Below are 18,335 nucleotides of genomic sequence, written 5' to 3' on the forward strand. Positions count from 1 at the left end.
ACCTGGCTCCTCACAGGAGTGTCATTATCTCCACCCAGTAGCCCCAGGCAAGCCTGACAGTTGAGGTAAAGAAAATTAATTTCCTCCTTGACACAGGAACCACGTTCTTTGTATTCTCTCTAACCCTGGTCAGTTGTCATCAGAGGCGATAACCATTATTGGTGTGTCTGGAAGGCCAATAAAGAGATATTTTTCTCAAACTCTAGGATATAGCTGGGGTGAACTATTCTTCTCCCATGCTTTCCTAATCATGTCAGAGAGCCCTATGGCTCTTTTAGGAAGAGACATCCTAGCTTGTGGGGGAACTGCTATACACATGTATCCGGAGCAGGTCCTATGCCTCCCCCTTGTGGAGACTGAAATTAACCCTGATGTTTGGGCCACACAGGGAAGGATAGGACAACCCATCACAGCTTCCCCAGTCCAGGATTCAACATCATACCCACATCAGAGGCAATATCCCCTCAAACTTAAGGCTCAGGAAGGACTCAAGATTATAATAGACAATCTAAGGAAGCAACTGTTAAAAGCATCTAACAGCCCTTGCAATACTCCCATCTTAGGAGTACAAAAACCTAATGGTGAATGGAGATTAGTTCAGGACTTAAGACTAGTGAATGAGGCAGTGATTCCTATTCACCCTTATACTTTATTTGCCCAGATTCTGGAGGACACAGAGTAGTTTACAGTACTAGATCTGAAGGATGCCTTTTTTTGTATACCCCTGCATCCTAACTCTCAGTTCCAATTTGCCTTTGAAGATCCTAATAACGCAGTCAGCTAACATGGACAGTGCTGTCCCAGGGTTTTCGGGATAGCCCTCATTTATTTGGACAGGCCTTATCAAAGGACCTTGGGCAGTTTATTTTCCCCAGCACGAAGGTCCTCCAGAATGTAGATGACCTTTTACTATATGCCCCATTAGAGGAAACCTCTGAGGGAGGAACTAAAGCTTTATTAAACTTCCGGGCGGAAAGGGGCTATAAGGTCTCCAAAGACAAAGCCCAGTTGTGTTTCTGATTAGTTAAATACCTTGGACTTAATCTATCAAAGAAAACACAAGTTTTAGGAGAGGACCAGATAGGCCCTAGTCTCAGTTTCCCTCGGCCTTGGGTCCTAAAGCAATTGAGAGACTTCTTGGACATCACTGGATACTGCAGACTATGGAGCCTCGGCTATGGAAAATTAGCACGCCCACTTTCCCAACTAGTTAAAGAGGCACAGAAGGACAATCTCTCTATTTTAGCCTAGGAACCTGAGGCCAAGTAGGCCTTTAAACCACTCAAAAAGCCCTTTTATAGGCCCCAGCTTTAAGCCTACCAACAGGTCAGCAGCATCAACTCCTAGATCAGTGGTTCTCAACCTTCCTAATGCCACGACCCTTTAATACAGTTCCTCATGTTGTGGTGACCTGCAATTTCATTGTTACAAATTGAACATAATTAAAGCAGAGTGATTAATCACAAAATAATATTTAATTATATATGTGTTTTCTGATGGTCTTAGGCGACCCCTGTGCCTCTACATCTGTGCCTTCTAAAAACCCCCACCCATTTAAAAAAAAAATCAGAAAGACTTATCTGTTGTGGCAAGATAATAAGAAGCTAAGAACATTCCTGAGCAAGTGGGATAGGGAAACTGAAACAAGAAAATTAAACAAGGACAAACAATTTGAACAAATTACAGCTAGGTTGTGAATCGCAAGATCTTGTCTTCCCCATACAGTTGAAGGCAAATGGTTTATACCTCCCTTAACTAACTAGCGCAGCGGTTCTCAACCTGTGGGGTCGAAACCCCTTTGGGGGTCGAACGACCCTTTCACAGGGGTCACCTATGACCATTGGAAAACACATATATAATTACATATTGTTTTTGTGATTAATCACTATGCTTTAATTATGTTCAATTTGTAACAATGAAATTGGGGGTCACCACAACATGAGGAACTGTATTAAAGGGTCGCGGCATTAGGAAGGTTAAGAACCACTGAACTAGAGAATACATAGCTTAAATTACCCTGGTGTGAGGAACAGACAACAGAGACCCAATTAATGCCATTTGTGCCAGTTAAACCCAAGGACAAATGAAGTTAGGGAAACGAAGGACAAAAACCCCATAAAAGCCAGACAGACACAAGATAAAAGTAAAACAGTAAAGCAGACCAAAGAATGATCTCAAACTCCCCTATACCTTCCTTTTGATGCATCAGTACATTAAAAATGCACCCGGAAACTGATGAATATTCTGCTGAAACCCTCCCCTAAGATTCTTGCCCTTGGAGAGAGAGAGAGAGAGAGAGAGAGAGAGAGAGAGAGAGAGAGAGAGAGAATATGTCTTCAGGACAAAGACTCACTGTGGGTTTGCTCTAGAGTCTAGAGCATGCCCATGTCTCTTCCCCCTAAACTCTAAAGGTCCCCACAAGACTTGCAATCAGGAGAGAATAGGGCAGCGGCAGCTCATCCTGTGTTTACCCCCTGATTTTATGTCCAAGGCCCCCTTTTCTCTGACTTCCCAGTGAGCTAAGAGCAGCCGCCTTGGCTCAATTCTTTCCTATGTTTCTAGGGAGCGAAAGGAGAACACTGCCCAGGTTCTCTCCTGTTGTTTCTTCTACCCTAAGTTCTTCCTCTGTTTCACAGTTCCCAGCTTTAATAAGCATACTCTGAAAATCACCTGGACTCGTGTTGTGAAATCTTTTCTATACAAAGTCAAGAACTGACACACTACAGGCTGGCCTGCAGCAGACCTACTCTAGGCCATCCAGGCCCGTCCCTGTCCAGTAACATGATTATTCCCTTTGTGTTTGGAGATGCTCTTTGGACATGTTGGATTAATGGTATAGAATGGCTTATTGAATTAGAAACTCACCCAAACTTCCTGGCTCTAATCATTTTGGGGTATCCATCCACTTCTGCTGGGGGAAATGGTGATGTAGGCGCCTTTATATCTTGGAATCCCATTCTTCTTATTTCTTCCCCTAAACTGTGGTTCCTGTAGGATACTCATTAAACACTAGAGGCCCAAGGCCAGAAACGTGTGTAAGGGTAGGCCTTTGCAGCCCAGGCTGCCTCATGGCCCCACGGCCCTGCCCCCTGCCTGCACCTGCCTTGGTCTGACGCTGCCCGCTTCCGCCACCACACACCTCATGGGTTTCCCTCTTTGGGGCAATCGCGGAGCCCCCCTATTGATCACCCTGCCGGCCAGTGGCCTGGGCTTCCCTCTGTGGGGCAATCATGGGGTGATGGCCCAGCCCCTGACCAATCGCATTGCACCCGCCTTGGCTGGCCTGGCACCAGTGTCATAGCGTGATCCTGGATGGTCTCCAGATGGCCATTCCACTGTTCAGCCATTCGGTCGATTTGCATATTACGTTTTTATTATATAGGAGGATTGGGCATTAGTTTATCCTGTTTATTTGACTTATTTGTGTGAAAAGCTGTTGAATCTGTTATTTTTCTCCCTGTTGTGGTTCACCTTGGACATTGCACACTGAAACTCATATTTAAATCATTTGTTTGCAAAATTTTGAAAACTCTTCATTGGTTTAGGATATGGTCACATTACTTGGCCATGGCCTTCAAGGCCTCTCATAATCTGGCCACAACCCAGTTCCATCCACAAGCACTCTTTTCCCTCTTCCTACTTTCTAGCTCAGTTTCTTCTCTTAGAATCTACACTTGGCCATCCTTCCTCAACCTCACAGTTGTCTTAACCCTGTCTATTGAGGGATACAGAATACATGTGGCACTTTGGAAAGTGGATTGTTTTGAGCTGAAGGAAATTAAGACCCAGCCAACTCAGGAAAAGCTTTTAACTTCTCTCTTAAATGCTAATTTTTTTTTTAATTTTTTTTTTACATAGGGAGCCTATACCAGGAAGAGACCTGTCACCAGAGATAACTTTAATATGTGAAAAAAAGAAAGACTTTATCTGCCTGGTACAGAGAACATTTTTTTTAACCAAACATTTGCTCTTCTCATCATTTTGTGAAGCTTTTTTTTTTTTTTTTTAATGAGAAAGACTTACCTGCATGGCATGGCAAACAGTTTTTCACCAAAAATTTGCTCTTCTCATCATCCTGTGAACCGTCCTTCTTTCTCTTGAAGCTCCCGACTCCTATACCCTTCTCCTTAGCTCAGGATGGTGTATGAGCCTCAATTGCCTGTCTGCCTTTGAGTTTTCATGTGTTTTGAGGGCTTCTGTGTATCTGTAATTATATTTGGTTTTCTCCTTTTAAGCTGTTTTGTGTCAATTTGATTATTAGACCAGTCAACAAAACTGGAAGGAAAGAAGGGGGTGTAATATGTCTCCAGCAGTAAAGGGTCTGGAACATGTTGGACTCTCTGTTTAACCTTCTGTCACTGTTTAACTCTGTAGAATCAGGTTTGCTGATGACCCAGAAAGCTGGAATGCCACCCACAGAGAAAGATCATGTCCCCAGGAAGGAGATTGATGAATGTACAGAGTGTGGGTGTTATCTGTTAATGTGGAAATGCATTGTTCTTTCTGGTGACCTATGTGATACCCACCATATGATTTCACTGTTAACCCCTATGGAGAAGAGACCCTGTCCTTGGAGGGTGTGGATTTATTCCCTGCCAGCCACCACCGGGAGCAAGCAGCTGCTTTGCCCGTGTACGTAAATTTCTCCTATTAAAACTCTAATAAATTTAAATAAAGCTACGTGAAATTTTTTCAGACTTAAACCTGAATTTAGACTTTGGGGATTTCCCCCAGCACATGGCTTACTGCAGAGAAGCTCCCTGACCCATATGACTTAAAGATAAGACTCACCTATGTCCCTTTTCACTTATAATGAGGCCAGACACCGACCATTTAAATATTATTTTGCTTCAATAAAGATGAACTGAGCTGTTTGCCTTCACTGATCAATCACAATAAACTGCTTGCAAGAAAATCTTAACTCAGCTTCCCTCCTTTCTCCAGTCCCCTGAACTTTGACCCACCCTCCTTATGACCCAGCAAACAGCCCTTCCTTATAGATCCTGCCTAAGAGTGAACAAATCTCAGGGGAAAACGTTCCCTGATTGCCCCACTCCCTCCTCACCTGTTCTTTCCAGTAGAACCTTGTTGATCCTTCCTGTGAAGACAGTTCCTTTCTTCGTGGCCTGTGAGGTGCTTGCAGCTCTATGGCTGGGTTGTTTTCCACATTGCCAGAGCCTCCTTCCCTTACTGCAATAATCCTGTCAAAAAAATTTCTTTTGACTTGTCTAGATTATTTTTATTTGATAATACAGATTGCCAAATTGTTTCATTGTCTGTTGAATAGTTTACTCCTTTTTACCCAGATGTGGAGCTGTTTTTTGCGTGTATTTTTTGGAACAATGATTATGCCAGATTCATGTATTGTTCCTGGCACATCTTAATCTGCTCTTTCTCTCACTGTTCCCTATGGCTATTTAAATAAATTTTTGTTTCTATTTTAGTCCTTGAGTCTGTTTCTGTCCACCCCATTTTCCTCCTTCTTCACTTACCTGTCTCCTTGAGGTCAGCTCCTGTCTTCAGATCACTCCAGAGAGCCCTGCATGGAGAGGAGGTTCCTTCCCAGAGCCTGGTAAGCTGCTGACTCTGACCTCCAGCTGAGACTTAAGTTCTGGCTGTGGTGGAGGTGCCTAAATTTATACTCCACGAAGGATGTAAAAAAGTGGTTTCGCTTTTGGGTTTTCTAATAAATCAGCTGACTAAAAAGAATTCTGTTTGTTTACTTATTTTTACTGTGATTTTTTGTTTTAAAATTACTGTAATTAGAAGACTAATTAATTGTGTGTGAGTGAGTGTGTGTGTGTGCATATGTGTGTGTGTATGTGAATCCATGAGGTTTAGGGTTAACACAAGATAAAAAAAACACATCACAAACAGAATAGAGGTAGAATTTGGGAGGAGACATGGGCACAATTTGCAGATCAGTGATTTCCTCAGGACAGTGCTTTAACTGCTTTGCTGTTCCAATTCTCATGTCACCTAAGGACAAAGGGAGAAGCATGCTCCCAGTGCTAATGAAATCTGTTAGTTTTTATTTCTAGGAAAGGACTTTTATGCTGGAATTAGTTTCAAGTTTGAAGCTCTTTTTTCTAGGAAACCGTTAGTTTGAAAATGAACAAATCATCCAATATTTTATTATCTGATTTGAATGCTCCAACTCAAAGGTGTGCTAAGCTCTTAAGGTGTGTTGTGTAAAATTCTAAAGAGCATATTCTGTGTTTATGGAGAGAAAGAGAGAATTTTACTCTTCTATATCCTTCATATTAGAGTTTTCTAGTAACGTTATTTCTGACAGTTGGTCCTCAAACTTAAACCCATGTAAAGCATTTTGCTTTATCGTCTTTCTCTGAATATAATGCATTATAATATTATTGCAGACCAGTGCCCCCTGTCCTTATATTCTTTTATTTCAAACTTTTGTGATCTGATGCACAGGTATTCTTCAGGTGAACTTCATACTCATTCTTTTCAGTTCCTCCAGAAATCCTACCCACATCTCTTTTCCTACACTTTCCCTTAGATAGGAGCATTGATGTCTTCTTTCTTTATTTTAAGTTTTAGTTTTCAGTTACAGTTGACATTAAATACTATTTTATTTTAGTTTCAGGTACACAGCATTGCGGTTGGACAATTACATAATTTAGGAAATGATCCCCCTGATAATTTAAGTACCACCTGGTACCATACATAGTTATTACAATATTATAGATTATATTCCCTAGAGGCATTGGTGTTTTCTAATAGACAAGAGTTTAAATGCCAGTCAGGACAGATTTGAATCCAGCATCCAACAGTAACTAGCTATATTTACTTAAGTTTTGTCAATGGGAAGTGCAACCCATGTAATGAGAACAGCTGAGTAGTAGAATGATTTTTTTTTTGCCAGTAGTACTATCTACCTCACATAACATTAAAGGGGATAAAATGCTTAGCCTGAAATAATGATTCAAATTCAGATTTTTCTTCATGGCACATAATTGGTTTGAAGTTCAAATCTATCAAAGAAGAGGCATCAAGGGGAATGTTTGCAAGTGCAATATTCCATGAGTTGTTTAATTCAAATCTTTGAGATTTTCTATATGAGAGCCACCATCTTACAGTTCTGGGGGCCTTTATTTTCTACTCATATGCTGTGCCTTATATCAGTGTCCATATCTCATCTAATGTTATGCTATTGTAACAGAGAATATAAAGCATAAATATTTACACAATATTGTACTATCCGGAATTAAATATGAACTAACAAATTAACAAGCCTGTTGGAACAAAAAGACGAAGCAGGTTTTTTTGCTAGCAATCTGTATTTTAGCTTCTATTTTAGCACATTGCAGGAACCAACAGTATCAGTGCTTATCTCTGATGGGAGATAACTAACCAGAGAAATTAGGCTGATGCAGATCGATTCAACTTGCTGACACAAAGATCTTTGCCATAACCAGGAAAACACTGCCTGCATGCTCCCACTTCCCTTCCCCCTCTTTATGAAAGCCACCAGCTTGACCAGAGATGCAAGGCTCGTCTTTTGGACTGGAATCAGCCATCTTCTCAGGAAGCCAGGAGCTGAACAACCCCTCTCCTTTTTACCAACACCTGTTTCATGAGTATTGGCTTTCATCACAGCAGGCAGCCAAACCTGCCTTTGGTAACACTAGGAGTTTACCGATGATAGAGTCTGTGCCTGAACCACCTTAGAGTCTGTCACATTTGAACACGTTTTCTGTATGTGATAAGACTAGAGGCCCAATGCAGGAAAATTGGAACAAAAGTAGACCTTCCTTCCCCCGGCTGCCAGCACCAGCTTCCCTCCAGCACCCAGGACCGGGACTGGCTTCCCTCCAGGTGCCTGCAGGCACACTGGACTCCAGCTGGCTTCCCCTGGGCCGCCTTCAGGGACCTGGAACCTGGGTTTGCTTCCCTCCGGCCCCAGCTTTATCAGGAAGGACATCCAGAATGACATCCGAAAAACATCCACCCTAATTAGCATATTACCCTTTTATTGTCATAGATAGCAAACGTTGCCTGAATTACCTATAGTCTCAAAATCAGATAAACAAAAGAGTTCATTCCACCATTGTGCCTCTACTTACTAAGGACAATGCCCAATATGGAGAAAAGACTTTTGGTTTCATTTCTCATTCTTATCTCAGTTCTGGGAAATGTTTGTTTTTGTCAGGAGTGTTTGCTAAGAATAAATGTGCTTTCCCTAGACAATTTGGCTCAGTGGATAGGGTCTCGGCCTGAGGAATGGAGGGTCCTAGATTTGATTCTCGTCAAGGGCATATGCTCTGGTTGTGGGCTCGATCCCCAGAAGGGGGTGTGCAGGAGGCAGCTTTCAATGATTCTCTCTCATTATTGATGTTTCTATCTCTCTCATCCTCTCTGAAATCAATAAAAATCTATTTAAAAAAAATAATAAATGTCCTTTTTTTAAAATTTTCAGTTATCAATTTTAGATAAAGAGGAAGAAAGGAGGAAGAGAGAGAGAGAGAGAGAGAGAGAGAGAGAGAGAGAGAGAGAGAGAGAGAGAGAGAGATCTCATTTGTTGTTCCACCTACTTATGAAATCATTGACTGGTTCTTGAATCCCCAACCTTGGCATATTGGGACAATGCTCTAACCAACTGGGGTAGCTAGCCAGGGCCCTAGTGAATTTTCACTGTAAGCTGTTATCCTTTGTCTTTCCTGCCAGTTTCCTAACTTATCTTTCATTTGGAAAATTCTAGCCTTTTTCTGAGAAAACATGAATACACAAACATTTCCTTTTTAAGGCTTAGAGAAACCAGAGAGAGCCAATGACCCACAGGTCCCACCTGAGCTGGGAAGAGGCTAAGATCAGAGAGGCACTTAGGATGTAAGTATACTTGAGAATGAGGGAGTCCTTACATTCTTTCACTCTAGGTGCCGCATGTTCCTCACCTAGTTCAACCCTAATCCCACTTTTGAGCATCTGTAGAGTGGGGCAATCCATCTCTAATCCATTGATTAGAGAGCGAAGGACAGCTGAGATCACTAAGTCTATCCTGCCTGTTATTTCCCCAGGATCATTCCTTCCAGCTGCCTCTTCTAAACTCTGGTGGGGGATACTTGCCAAGAAGAAAGAGAAGGAAAAGAGGAAAAAATTTCAGATAACCCAGGTGTATTAGTAACATCCAGTCTTCCTTTGTTTTAACACCAGTTGTGTAGGTGTTTTCCCTTCAAAGAGCAATTCTACAACACCAGCAGGGTGGCCTACAGTAGAACTCATTCTGACACTGTCTACCGAGATATTGCCATATCCCACCGGTTAAGGGCTCAGTCCCACCTTCAGATTCCAGTGGCGAGGTGCGGGTCCCCTCGGTACTAACAATGTTTGTCCAACTTGACTACAAATCAGAAATTCCCGAGAGAACCAAGATGGCGGCATAGGTTAACGCCGGAGTTTGCTGCCTCGAACAACCACTTCAAAAATACAACTAAAAGATGGAATGGACATCAACCAGAACCACAGGAATGCTGGCTGAGTGGAAGTCCTACAACTAGGAGGAAAGAGAAAAGCATACCGAGACTCAGAGGAGGCGCAGTGCTGAAGTCAAATACTAAGGTGCGGAGTGCATGTGGAGCGGGCTGGTGGCTGAGGGCGCGGTTGGCGTTTTCAATCGGGAGGGAGTCTCAGGCTCTGAGCTCCAGCTCCAGGCGAGTCTTTAGGGACACAGACTCAACCGGGAGAAGCGGGACTGTCTGGCTTCGGTCGGAACTCGAAGGCAGCTTTCTCTCCGAGGTTTGCAGCAGTTGCTGGGGCTCAGAGAGGCAGAGCCCCTGGGGATGGGACTGAGAGCAGCCATAACTGCTCGCTCCGGCCCACCCTGTTGATCCTGTGGGACCTGCCCTGCCAAAGCCCTGCACAGAGCCATTTGCTGGATAGCCTCAGGCAAAGGCTAGATTAGCATCTCCCTAGAGGACAGAAGTTCTCTCACTGCAGACACAGCTGATTCTCACAGCCAGTTGGCCTGGAGGTCAAATCCCCGCCAGTATTACCTACAACAATCTAGGCTTAACCACAACAAGACTGCACATAAAGACCACTAGGGGTTGAACCAAGAAAGCATAAAAAATGTGGAGACAAAGAAACAGGATGCAGATGTCAGAAATGGAAGATATAGAGCTCAAAACCACACTTTTAAGGTCTTTCAATAATTTTCTAGAAACTGCCGATAATGTAGTGAGATCCTCAAGAAATCTAATGAGACCCTCGATGTTGTGATAAAGAACCAACTAGAAATTAAGCATACACTGACTGAAATAAAGAATATTATACAGAACCTCAACAGCAGACCAGAGGAGCGCAAGAATCAAGTCAAAGATTCGAAATGCGAAGAAGAAAAAACACCCAACTGGAAAAGCAAAATGAAAAAAGAATCCGAAAATACAAAGATAGTGTAAGGAGCCTCTGGGACAGCTTCAAGCGTACCAACATCAGAATTATAGGGGTGCCAGAAGATGAGAGAGAGCAAGATATTGAAAACCTATTTGAAGAAATAATGTCAGGAAACTTCCCCTACCTGGTGAAAGAAATAGACTTCCAAGTCCAGGAAGCACATAAAACCCCAAACAAAAGGAAGCCAAAGAGGACCACACCAAGACACATCATAATTAAAATGCCAAGAGCAAAAGACAAAGAGAGAATCTTAAGAGCAGCAAGAGAAAGAAACTCAGTTACCTACAAGGGAATACCCATACGACTGTCAGCTGATTTCTCAACAGAAACCACGCAGGCCAGAAGGGAGTGGCAAGAAATATTCAAAGTGATGAATACCAAGAACCTACAACCAAGATTACTTTATCCAGCAAAGCTATCATTCAGAAGTGAAGGTCAGGTAAAGAGCTTCACAGATAAGGAAAAGCTAAAGGAGTTCATCACCACCAAACCAGTATTATATGAAATGCTTAAAGGTATCCTTTAAGAAGAGGAAGAGAAAAAAAAAGGTAAAGATACAAATTATGAACAACAAATATGCATCTATCAACAAGTGAATCTAAGAATCAAATGAATAAATAATCTGATGAACAGAATGAACTGGTGATTATAATAGAATCAGGGACACAGAAAGGGAATGGACTGACTATTCTTGGGGGGGAAAGGGGTGTGGGAGATGCGGGAAGAGACCGGACAAAAATCGTGCACCTATGGATGAGGACAGTGGGTGGGGAGTGAGAGCAGAGGGTGGGGTGGGAACTGGGAGGAGGGGAGTTTTGGGGGGAAAAAAGAGGAACAAATGTAATAATCTGACCAATAAAGATTTAATTAAAAAAAAAAAGAAATTCCCACAACCCTTTTCTCAGGCTTCATTAGGTATCAAGAATGCTTCACAGAACTCAAGGAAATACTTACATATGATCACAAGTTTATTAAAGAATATTATAAAGCATGGGGATGAAGAAGTACATTGGGTGGAGTCTGTGAGGATCCTGAGGGCAGGAGCCTTAGTCTTGGTGGAGTTGTGGTGCATCATCCTCCCCGTATAGGCTTGTATTCACCATCCTAGAGTCTCTCTGAAACACACAATGCTGGGATGTTATGGTGGTTTTCTTCCAAGATAGTTATTTCATCCTTAAGGAGACAAATAGGCTCAACACAGAGGAATAGGAAAATATCCCAGGAAAGTAGACACCAAAATAAAGTAGGGTTGGCTATGCTTATTTCAGAGTAAAATAGACTATAATCCAAAAAGAGTTATAAGAAACAAATAAGGTGAATATAAAATGCTAAAGGGGTCAATTTATCAAGAAGATATCGCAGCCATCCTATCTAATAAAAGAGAAACATGGTAATTAGCCTTACGTCTGCTACCCTTCCCATTGGCTAATCAGGGCAATATGCAAATTAACTGCCAGCCAAGATGGCAGCCAGCAGCCAGGCAGCTTGAAGCTAACATGAGGCTTGCTTGCTTCAGTGACGGAGCACTCCAACGTTCCCCGCCTGCCGCTGCCGGCCTCTGAGCTTGCAGTTTGAAACATTGTTACAAATATAGAGGCTAAACAAAACCCCAGAAACCTGCTTTCAGCCAGCCGGGATCTCAGAGCTGGAGTTGAAACAGTGTTTCGATTATAGAACCCAAACAAACCAGATACCTGCTTTCAGCAGCGGAGGCCTAAGAGCTGGAGCCAAGCCTCAGAGCTAAAGCTGGCCCAGAATAAAAAAAAGAAGAAGAAAAAAGGGAGTGGTTGGGAGCTTCAGTCACCCGCCAGCCTGAAAACAGCCCTCAGCCCCTCACCCAGACTGGCCAGGCACCCCAGTGGGGACTCCCACCCTGAAGGGTGTGTGACTAGCTGAAAACAGCCATCAGCCCCTCATCCAGGCTGGCCAGGCTCCCCAGTGGGGACCACCACCCTGATTCAGGACACCCTTCAGGGCAAACCAGCCAGCCCCTACTGGTGCACCAGGGAGGGGCAGTGCCCAAACCCCCTGATCGCCCTGCGGCTCTGTGTGTGACAAGGGGCAGGGCCACAACCTCCCTATCTGCTCTGCTCTGTTCATGACAGGGTAAGGTGCCCCAACCCCCTGATCAGCCCCTCTCTGTGCCTGATAGGGGGGAGCTCCCCAACCCTCTGATCTCCCTGCGGCTCTGTGTGTGACAGTGGTGGCGCCCCAACCCCCTGATCTGCCCTGCTCTGTGTGTGACAGGGGGCGGTGCCCCAACTCCACTATGGGCCCTGCTCTGTGAGTGACAGGGGGGAGCTCCTCAACCCCCTGATAGGCCCTGCTCTATGAGTGACAGGGGGCAGTGCCCCAACCCCCTGATTGGCCCTGCTCTGTGCGTGACAGGTGTGGCGCCGCAACCTCCCCATCGACCCTGCCTTGAGTGTGACAGGGGGTAGTGCCCCAACCCCCCAATAGGCCCTACTCTGAGCATGACTGAGGGTGGCATCACAACCTCCCTATCCGCCCTGCTCTGTGCATGACAGGAGGCGACGCCCCAACTCCCCAATCAGCCCTGCTCTGAGCCCGACCAGGGGCTGGACCTAGGGATTGGGCCTGCCCTCTGCCACCCAGGAGCAGGCCTAAGCCAGCAGGTCGTTATCTCCCGAGGGGTCCCAGACTGCGAGAGGGCACAGGCCGGGCTGAGGGACCCCCCTTCCCCCTCGAGTGCACAAATTTTTGTGCACCGGGCCTCTAGTAATATATATGCACACAACAGCAGAGCACCTAAATATATTAAGCAAATACTAACAGAATCAAAGTAAGGAGTAGACAGCAATATAGTAATAGTGGGACTTTAATACCCCATTGTAAGTAACGGATAAGTCATCCTGATAGAAAATCAGCAGAAACATTGGATTTGACACATATATTTAATCAAATGGACCAAATAGACAGTTATAGAACATTTCATGCAGCTGCATGCATATTCCTAATCAGTGCACTTAAAATATTCTCCAGGATAGATCATAGGATAGAACACAAATCTAAACAAAATACTCCTGAACAACCAAGTAAAGAGAAATCAAAGGAAGATAAAAAAAATATTTTGAAACAAATTAAAATAAAAACTCAACATAACCAAAACCTCGGGATGCTTTAAAATAGTGATAAGTACATATATTAGGAAAATAGAAAAATCTTAAACAAGCTCCTGACTTAATCCCTCCCTCCAAAAACTGGAAAAAGAAGAAGAAACTAAGTCCAAAATTAGCAGAAGGAAGCAAAACAAAGATCAGAGAAGAAATAATTGAAATAGAAAAAAATTAAATAAATAGCTGGCTTTTTGAAAAAACAAACTTGATAAATCTTTAGCTAGAATCACTGAGGAAAATAAAGATTAAAGTAAATAAAAGCAGAATTAAAAGAGGAGACATTTAGACAACTACCACAGAAATACAAAGAATCAAAAAAAGAATAAGTGGGGAAATTATAATTCAAGGTTTTATTAATTGTACTCTTATGTGATCAGGTTGCATTGTCAAGAGATAGCAAATATATCAGTGTTGTTTTATTTTTTAAAAATGCGAAGAATCATGAGATACTACTATAAACATTGGGTAACATAGAAGAAATTTATATATTTTTAAAAACATATAACCTCCCAAGGATGATAACAAAGAAATATAAAATTTGAACAGACTTATAATAAGGAGATTAAGTTGATAAGCAATATTCCTAAACACAACAAACCATGGGAACAGATGCCTTCAAATGCAAATTCTGCCAAACATTTAAAGAATTAATAACAATTCTTTATAAACTCTTCTCAAAAATGTAAGGAGGAGGGCCCTGGCCAGTTTGGCTCAGAAGATAGAGCATCGGCCTGCAGGCTGAAGGGTCTCAGGTTTGATTCCACTCAAGGGCACATGCCCAGGTTGTGTGCTTAATCCCCAGTAGAGGGAGTGCAGGACACAGCCAATCAAGGATTCTCTCATCATTGATGTTTCTATTTCTCTCCCTCTTCCTTCCTCTCTAAAAAATCAATTAAAATGTTTTTTTTTTTAAATGAGGAGGAGAGATTACCTTCAAAGTCATTTAATTAGGCCAGAATTACCCTAAAAACAATGGCAGATAAGTATATTACAAGGGAAGGAAACTGTATCAAAGAAAAAGGCAACCAACCTAATGGGACAAGGTATTTGCAAATCATAGCTCTAACAAGGGTTAACATACAAACTATATAAAGAACATATACAAATCAAGACTTAACAAAAAGCAATCCAATTAAAAAATGGGGAGAAAACACATTTCTTCCAAGAAAGCATACAAATTGTCAACAGACACATGAAAAGATGCTCAACCTCACTAGCAGTTAGCAAAATGCAAGTCACAACTACTATGAGATACCAACTCACACCTGTTAGGATGGATATTATTAACAAGACAAGCAATAACAAGGGTTCAAGAAGTTATGGAGAAAAATGAACCCCCATTCACTTCTGCTGGGAATGTAAACTGGTACAGCCATTATGGAAAACAGTCTGAAGGCTCCTCAAAATATGTAAGAATAAAGTTACTATATGATCCAGCATCCCCTCTTCTGGATATCTACCCCAAAATTTGAAAACATTTATTTGCAAGGGTAAATGCACCCCTATGTTCACTGCAGCATTTTTTATAATAGCCAAAACATGAAAACAACCCAAGTATCCTTTCATGGATGATTAGATAAAGACAAAGTGCTACATATATACAATGGAACATTACTCAAACATAAAAGATGAAATATTGTCATTTGTGAGAACATGGGTGGATTTTCAGAGGTCTGATGCTATGTGAAATAAGTCAGATGGGAAAGAACAAGAACTACATGATTTCACTCATCCTATATATGCAAATTAACCCTCATTACCTCACAAGAAGGCCTCATGAGAGTCGGAGCTTTGGACACTGACTGGCATAGAAACCAAACAATAAGAACCAAATCTTGGTGAACTGCAAGGAGCAAATAGCTGACTTGGTGGTGGAGCTTTTGACACTGACTGCATAGAAACCAACCAATCAGAACCTAATCTGGGTGAACTGGGAAGGCAGAACCTAAGGTATGGGCTGATGAGGGTTTTTAAGGATAACAGCTGTTTGGTTTAAGGTGTGATAAAGTGGTTTAATTTTTAATGACTGGTTTGGCAGTATAGTGTATATGGCTGGCTATCAGTCCAGATATAGGGATTACGTGTTTTTGTCTACCAAGAGCATGTCCTCCTGCTGAAAAAGGCTCCCCCCCATATAAGCAATCCTATCCTATATAATCTATTCATACTAATAAAAGGGTAATATGCTAATGAGACCGGGTCAACCAGCCATCTTCTGCATGTTCGACTTCCTTTCAGACAAAGCCTTGGTGGTGGGTGCCAAGGCAGAGGCAGTTAGGGGCGATCAGGCCAACAGGGAAGGGAAATTGGGGGTGCAGTTTGGCCTGTAGGGGAGGGTCATTGGGGATGAGATCAGGCCGTCAAAGGAAGGCAGTTAGGGGCAATTAGGCAGGCAGAAGTAGTTAGGGGTGATCAGATTTTCAGGGGAGGGCATTTGGGGGTGACCAGGCCTGCAGGGGAGGCCAGTTGAAGATAAGATCAGGCCGGCAGGGGATGGCATTTAGGGGTGATCAGGCAGGCAAAGGCAATTAGAGGTGATCAGGTTGGCAGGGGAGAGCAGTTAGGGGTGAAATCAGGCCTGCAGGGAAGGGCAGTTAAGGGTGATCAGACAGGAAGGCAGAGGCAGTTAGGGGTGATCAAGCAGGCAGGCAGAAAGGTTAGGGGAGATCAGGCAAGCAGGCAGAGGGGTTAGGGGAGATTAGGCAGTCAGGCAGGTGAACAGTTAGGAGCCAGCAGTCCTGATTGCAAGAGGGATGTCTGACTGTTGGGCTAGGCCAGATCCCTGTTGGATCCAGCCTAACCCGGCAGTTGGACATACCCTAAAGGGTCCCCAATTGGAGAGGGTGCAGGCTGGGCTGAGCCCCCTGTCCCGCCCCTCCCCCCCGCATGAATTTTGTGCACTGGGCTACTAGTGTAAGATATAAAACAAAAAGCAAGAAATTAACAAACAACAAAAACCTACAAATTTCTAGAGATAATAGAATGGTGATTACCAGGGGGGAAGCAGGTGGGGAAAAGGATGAAGATAAAGGGGTTCAAAGACAAGGTGACAAAAGGAGACTAGACTTCAGGTGGTATGCACACAGTAAAGTATACAAATGTTGTAAAGTTTTACATTTGAAATTTATATAATGTTATCACTCCAATATATTAAATAAAAACTAAAAAGCTTCTTCACAGAAAAAGATTTTAAAAAGGTAACCTACAGAATGGAAAATATATTTGCAAGCCATATAACAGGCAGTCCTTGGGTTACGTCGGACTCAATGTAGGTCATTTGTGGTTACATCGCCATCTCCATTTGCAGTATTTATTTATTTATTTATTTATTCCTTCATTTTATTTTCATGGTTATACAGTATAAATGATTAGCTCACAATCTAAGATAGTTTTATATGTTTTGTTCTCCAAAATGGTGTTAAGTGTTTTAGGGCAAAAAAATTACATTTTATCAACAAAATCAAGAACGACGTATTTGGGAGAAACCAAGATGGCGGCATAGGTTAACGCCGGAGATTGCTGCCTCTCACAACCAATTCAAATTACACCTAAAAGACGGAACGGACATCATCCAGAACCACAGGAAGGCTGGCTGAGTGGAAATTCTACAACTAGGAGGAAAGAGAATATCATACCCAGATTCAGAGGAGGCGCAGTGCTGAAGTCAAATACTAAGGTGCGGAGTGCACACAGAGCGGGCTGGCGGCGGAGCGCGCGGTTGGTGTTTTCAATCAGGAGGGAGCTTCAGACTCTGAGCTCCAGAGCCGAGCGAGTCTCTAGGGACCCAGACTCAACCGGGAGAAGCGGGACTGTCTGGCTTTGGTCGAAACTCGAAGGCAGCTTTCTCTCCGAGGTTTGCAGCTGTTGCTGGGACTCTGTGAGGCAGAGCCCCTAGGGACGGAACTAAGAGCAGCCATAACTGCTCCCTCCACCCGCCCTGTAGATCCCCTGGGACCCGCCCCGTCCGAGCCCTTGGCAGAGCCATTTGCCTGATAGCCTCAGGCAAACGCTAGATTAGCACCGCCCTAGAGATCCAGCACAGAAGCTCTCCCACTGCAGACACAGCTGACTCTCATAGCCAGTTAGCCTGGAGGTCAAATCACCCCCGACAACAATCAAGGCTTAATTACAACAAGACTGCGCACAAAGACCACTAGGGGGTGCACCAAGAAAGCATAAAAAATGTGGAGACAAAGAAACATGACAGAAATGGAGGATACAGAGCTCAAAACCACACTTTTAAGGTCTTTCAATAAGTTTCTAGAAACTGCCGATAAACTTAATGAGATCTACAAGAAATCTAATGAGACCCTCGATGTTGTGATAAAGAACCAACTAGAAATTAAGCATACACTGACTCAAATAAAGAATATTATACAGACCCTCAACAGCAGACCAGAGGAGCGCAAGAATCAAGTCAAAGATTCGAAATGCGAAGAAGCAAAAAACACCCAACTGGAAAAGCAAAATGAAAAAAGAATCCGAAAATACGAAGATAGTGTAAGGAGCCTCTGGGACAGCTTCACGCGTACCAACATCAGAATTATAGGGGTGCCAGAAGATGAGAGAGAGCAAGATATTGAAAACCTATTTGAAGAAATAATAACAGAAAACTTCCCCCACCTGGTGAAAGAAATAGACTTACAGGTCCAGGAAGCGCAGAGAACCCCAAACAAAAGGAATCCAAAGAGGACCACACCAAGACACATCATAATTAAAATGCCAAGAGCAAAAGACAAAGAGAGAATCTTAAGAGCAGCAAGAGAAAGAAACTCAGTTACCTAC

The 18,335-nt window shown here is 43.1% G+C and overlaps 1 protein-coding gene and 1 long non-coding RNA gene across 2 annotated transcripts in view; both read right to left on the bottom strand.

Moving 5' to 3' along the window:
* Positions 1–5,630, bottom strand: part of LOC132240922 (interferon-induced very large GTPase 1-like) — a 154,424-nt gene extending 148,794 nt beyond the window's left edge. Inside the window, exons 1-2 of the mRNA XM_059708772.1 lie at positions 5,493–5,630; positions 5,066–5,201 (exon numbers count right to left, since the gene is read on the bottom strand). The gene's annotated coding sequence lies outside the window, so the exon portion shown is untranslated. The remainder of the gene's footprint in view (positions 1–5,065; positions 5,202–5,492) is intronic.
* The window catches only part of LOC132240925 (uncharacterized), a 220,938-nt gene that overhangs the window by 187,199 nt on the left and 15,404 nt on the right, over positions 1–18,335 (bottom strand). The window lies entirely within an intron of this gene.

Source organism: Myotis daubentonii, chromosome 9 (genome assembly GCF_963259705.1).
Source record: "Myotis daubentonii chromosome 9, mMyoDau2.1, whole genome shotgun sequence".
NCBI lineage: Eukaryota > Metazoa > Chordata > Mammalia > Chiroptera > Vespertilionidae > Myotis > Myotis daubentonii.